A 6,000-nucleotide genomic window follows, 5' to 3' on the forward strand; every position below is an offset into this window, starting at 1 on the left:
AACAAAACCAGGACCCATGTTTTCTCTGCTCAACAATGGGGACGGCCAGGTGCTTTTAGGACCCTGACACTCACGCAGCTAAGCATCAGAATGTGCGACACATGTGTCTTCTACTTCACTCCTTTCCAATGTCTTCATGGAAAAATGAGTGATCAAATTAGTGCCTGTGCATGGAGGCCACATTCAGGGAGAAGAGGTCTGTGTGACACAGCAGTCTTCTTTGTGTGACCCTTGTGGCTGAGGGGGACAGCCTCCTCTGGGCTGTGCTGGGGGGTGGGGGTAGGGCCCAGGTCCTCGGAGGAAGAGGAAGCAGAAGAAAGGGAAGGAAGGAAGGAAGGAAGGAAGGAAGGAAGGAAGGAAGAAAGGAAGGGAGAGAGGGAGAGAGGGAGGGGAAGGAAAAAGAAAAAAGAAGAGAAGAGGAAACTAACAGGACTGAAAAGGAGCTGGGCAAGAGGGAGAAAGTAGACATTTTATATATATATATATATATATATATATATGAGAAAAGAACTTACAAGAGCATGGAGCTAATAAAATAAATAAAGGACAACAAGAGAAACCAAGAGTGCCCAAAATTCGAATCAAAAAGAAAACTACGAAGCAGAGAAAAGCACACACCGTGCAGGAGTAATGAGCGAAGAGAAGGCAAGCGGAGGGATCAAAAGGACTTGCTACAGGAAAAAGCACCGTGACAAACACTGGAACCTTCTAGGAGGCGAACCCCAGGGGACTAGGTGCCCATGAGCCGGGGCGGAGGAGCGTGGATGGTGATACCCAGGGGGAGACGGGAAAGGGGGTGAGTGTGGGCAGGAAATCTGTGGGTGAGGCGGAGCGGGACGGCTGAGGAACCGGCGGGAGGCAAAGAGGGAAGCGGAGTCTCCCTTCCCTTCGGCGGTTCTAGCTGAGCGCGTTTGCTTTCCCGGGGGTGCAAGCAGCGTAGCAAGATTACCTACTGCCGGGATGTCCTTTCTCAGTGGGCAGCCGGCCCTTACCATCAACCATTCACGTGGTGCCCGAAAGTTGTCACGCTGCCACACATTGTTTTTGTTCTCATTTCTTTTAACTGTGGAACCAAGGCTCTGGTGCGGAGTGTCAGTCGGGGTAGGAACCGCACTCTGCACTCTGGCTCTCATGCCCCTGGGACACTGTTGCCTTCTAGGGCCGCTTCCTCCAAAAAATATAATAAGTAAAATAATAATAATAGCATACACACACACACACACACACACACACACACACACATACACATATATCAGGGGTGCCAAAAAAATGTATGCACATGATTTGTCTTCATCTTCTGTTATCGGTATATATTAAGTATTACAATTTTAATACAGTTTTTTCCTTTCTTAAAATGTGTACACATTTTTTTTGGGCGCCCTCTGTTTAAAAGTATATTTTATGACTATGTTGGTATAAAGGCAAATAGATTACTATGACATATTAAAACATTTTCTTTAACCTAAAAGTTCTTCTTCCCTCCCCTCACCCCCACTCCCCCCATTTATACTTCAGAAGAAACAAGAACATTTTTGTGGGCCGTGCGCATTGTGCCTGCTGCCTGGACAGATAATTCAGCCCTGGAGAACTTAGAAACACAGGATAACAAGCACTAAAAATACACAAACAGATTAGATAAAATATTTATATTCATGTGAGCCAGGGTAAGTGCCCTCGAGTAGCCACAGTTGAATGTGGTGACCATACAAATCCCAGGATTGCAGAGAGGGGGTTTTTAAGGGGCTGTATGTACTGTTTAGTGCCTACATATGCTGAGCACTCTTCTGAGTGTTTGGTGACACATACGCAGTACATATGTCCAGTTTCATTAAATCCTCATAAGGCACTTTTATTTTCCCCAGTCTACACGCGAGGAAAAAAGGCACAGGTAGGCCTAAAGAGACTAGGCCCATGTTTCTAACCGTCATCCTAAACTGAGGAGCACGGCCTGGACTCTGGTTATTGTGTAAATGAAAACACTGCAGTCACTTACTCATTCGTTTAGTCATCACTCCTTTACTTTATTCGGTCAAAATATATTTATTCAGACCCAACTCTGCCAGGTACCGACTGAGCTGGACGCAGCAGTTGCAGGGGCAGAAAAACACACCCAGTCCTATCCCTCATATGACTTGTTCTCTAGTGGGGAATATGGACATTAAACAAATGACCATCCAGACAGAATACCGCAAATTGGGGTACGTGCTATGAAGTACAGAATAGTATGAAAGCATAGAGCTTGGGACTCCAATCTAGTCTTGAGGGTCAGAGAAGGCTTCCCTGGTGAATGAAAATTTTCAGTAAAATCTCCAGGATAAGTAAATTACTTAGGTATACACACAGCGGGAGCAACAGTGTTCCAGAAGAGGCAAACCGCATGGGTCAGGGGGCCAGGATATAAAGTCAGCCCTGAATAAATTTCCAAGAACTCTGTTTCCTTCAAGAACCAGAGTCCAATGTGGAGAGAGAAGGAGTCCACAGAGAGCAGTAGTGATGAAGTGTGCGAGAGCTGCGTGGGGCACCTGAGTGATGGGAGGGAAAGGACTGAGGGGAAGAGGGGGTTCCGAACGATAATCTCGGGGTAAGACCCATAAGGAACACTAGAGAAGCCTCAAGTAGCTTTGACAAGAGGCAGGCAGAGGATCTTATCCATTTTAGAGCCCCCAGGGCTATTCACCAGAATAACTGAAGACAGTAGGGATATCAAGAGTCAGTCCTGCAGGTGGAGTCTAACAAGAAGAGATTGCTGTCATCTTCTCATAAGAGGACCAGAGCCCCCATAGGAGGCTATGGTAGGTGAGACCGGTAGAGCTATCAGAGATTGTACAACACAGTGGTCAAAATAAAGAAGCAAGTGTGTGCAGTGCTGAGGTGATGGCTCATCTGAAGAGATGCCGTGCCCTACAGACTGGCACCACGCAGAGACCCCTTTTTCATATTACCTGTAGCATCTCTTACCAAGGGATAAAGATGGTGTAATACATATGACTGCAATTCCTAGAAGTCTCCAGATGGGGGCCACGTTTCAGTTCCCTTCAGAACACATTTCTCTTCATTCATGGATGTGGACACCTTGAGAATTTACCAGAAAGAGCTTCATTCATTCTGTGAAGATTAGTAGAGCCCATATTATTATCTGACCACAGAACTGCTCAAATGTTCATTCCAAAAGGTAAGACTCCCTCAAATATCTGTGTAAGATTTGTTCTCTATGTTTTATGTTTTCCCCGTTTTCTCCACAGAAAATTAAACGTTAAACCATGTAGTTATTCATCAACAAGTAAAATGGGATTAGGAAAATGGACTGATCATTACAATTCTTCTCAAACTACTATGAAATCTCCATGCTTGTTTTTGAAGGTGAAATCCATATCTGAATCCTTATACATTAGCTACTGAACAACGTAACAGCTGAGGAATTTCCAGGACTGCCTCACTTACCCAGAATGTTGAAACATAATCTTACAGGTATGGATTCCTCAGAATTAACAGGAGTTTTTCATTTACTCTTTTTTTTTTTCCTTAAGTGCAGGATTGATCTTGTGTATATTTAAAATTTCGATATTTTGTTCATCGTGTTTTGTTTGTTTTCATTACCTCTGCCTCAAGTACTCACTTATCTTCTTGGCAGAAGGCTTAGTATCGCCCCGTTTCCACATGAGCTGTTGTAGGCACTCTTGATATTCAAAAAGAAGTAAGTCCAGCTTCCACCTCCAACTGCAGGGAGAGCTCTGGTGTTGGACTATCCACCACGGCTCTGCTTCTTGCTGTTCCCCTAGCTGTTGTGAAATGTGTTGGCAACTGCCCAATGGAGTTGAACAGATAATGCTGGTTCTGTGCTGTGGCATGTTTGGGGCTGGCTGCTGGGTTTTTCAAGGGAAGCTGTCCCCATACTCCTTGCTTCCCACATGTGGTCATCTCCCTGGGTGCCCAGGATGACTGCGCATGGGTTTTCACAATGGGCTGCTCTCCGTTGGCCAGCTCACTGAATTCCCATGGGTGGCTATCACTTGCATTCCCAGGATGCCTGTATGTGGCTTCTCAAAGTGGTGGTTCTTTGCAGTCAGCTCTTTCAGGTTACACACTGTGGTAGGCAAAATAATGCCTAAGGCTGTCCACCCCAGTCCTCAGAACCTATGACTATATCGTATTTCATGGCAAAAGGGAATTTAGATTGCAGGTGGGATTAAGGTTGCTAATATGCTGACCTTGAAATGAGATTAGCTTGGATAATCTGGGTGAGCCCAGTGCAATCATAAAAGTCTTTGAATGGGGAAGAAAGATGCAGAAGAGTCAAAACCAGAAGGATGACATCATGAGAAAGATTGGACTGGTCATTGCTGGCTTTGAAGATGGAAGAGAATCATGAGCCAAAGAATGCTGCAGCCTCTAGAAGCTGAAAAAGGCAAGGAAATGTATTCTTCCCTAGAGCTTCCAGAAGGAACACAGCTCGCCTTAATTTTAGCTCAGTGAGACCCATTTTGGACTTCTAACCTCCAGAACTGTAAAATAATAAATTTGTGTGATTTTCAGCTACTAAGTTTGTGGTCATTTGTTACAGCAACAATAAAAATACTAATACACACACATGACCTCCCAAAGTTCCCAGGGGGCCCCTGCCTGAGTTTTCAAGCTGGTAGCGCTCCATACTCACTTCTTCTAGCTTGCACATGTAACTATCTCCCAGAGGGCCTTGGGGTCCATGTCTGGATTTTCAAGGTGCTAGGTCTCCGTGGTTGGCAATGTTGGCTCACACAAGCGGCCGTCTCTAGGAGTGCCTGGATGCTCGTGTCTCTGAGGTCAGGACTTCCAGTTCACACAACATGGTCATCTCCAGAATTCCAGGGGACCTGGGGCAGGACAGTTTCTGGAGTCTGAGCCCAAATGGATTATGACCATCTGTTCGCCTTTCCTTCCCAGAGAGTAAGAACTCAATACCAGCAGTAGGAACTCTTACTTGTAAACCCTCAAAACACAAAGAGTCTAACTAACCCTCTCTGACAACTGCTTTGGAGCTAGTCATTAATTGTTTGAAGAAAGATTATCCTCGGTGCTTCCAGTGGCCCCCACTCTCCTTTGGAGGAAGGCTTCCTACAGTAGCACCAAGTTTCTTTGCCTTTCAAGGGGTCACATTTACCTTACTAAATGTGGGAGTAGAACTAAGTGTAAGATGCCAGACGCAAAGAGTTCTATGGTAGTTGCATGTATATAAAATTCTAGGAAATGCCAAGTAATCCATAGTGACAAAAAAGCAGACCAGTGGTTGCCTGGGGCTGTGGACAAAGGCAGGGATGGATTAAGAAGAAGCACAGGAATCTTTTGGGGTAATAGAAATTGCCGGTATCTTGATTGTGGCAGTTTCACCAGTGTGCCCACCTGTTAAAATTCATAAAATTATGCATTTAAATGCATACAATGTATTGTATATAAATTAAGCTTCAGTGAAGTTTATCTTGATTTCTTGTTTTAAGGGATGAGGAGTATTATCCAAAGGAAAATCAAGAGACTAGTAAAAAGCAAACAAAAAAGTTGTGCATTACACAGAGAAAATAGTCCAGGATGGTTTTTTTGTGGGTTTTTTTTTCTTTCAAATGGAATATATACGGTGTTGCTAGTATACTTTCTGCCTGAGGTTTAAAATTTGGCTTTAATTTATGTTATCATCTTTGATAGATAGGAGTGATATCCTGCCACAATACATCCTTAAAAAAACAAAAACCTTAGAATAGAAAGATGGTTACTAAGGTAAACATTAATATTTATATGACATCAAGAGCCAACTTCACACTTGAGTGAAAGTCTAGAGACATTCCATTAGAATAAGGAAAAAAAACTATGATATTTATTGCCAAATTTGCTGCAAATTCTGGCAAAAAAACAACAACACACACACACACACACAAAACAAAACAAAACATATCAAGCCTGAATAAAAGTTTTATTTTTAGCATGGAGAAGAAAACATCCCCCCTCCTGTCCTCCTGGCCTCTCTTAGTCCCT

This window comes from Rhinolophus sinicus, linkage group LG05, assembly GCF_036562045.2.
Source record: "Rhinolophus sinicus isolate RSC01 linkage group LG05, ASM3656204v1, whole genome shotgun sequence".
NCBI classification, from domain to species: Eukaryota; Metazoa; Chordata; class Mammalia; order Chiroptera; family Rhinolophidae; genus Rhinolophus; species Rhinolophus sinicus.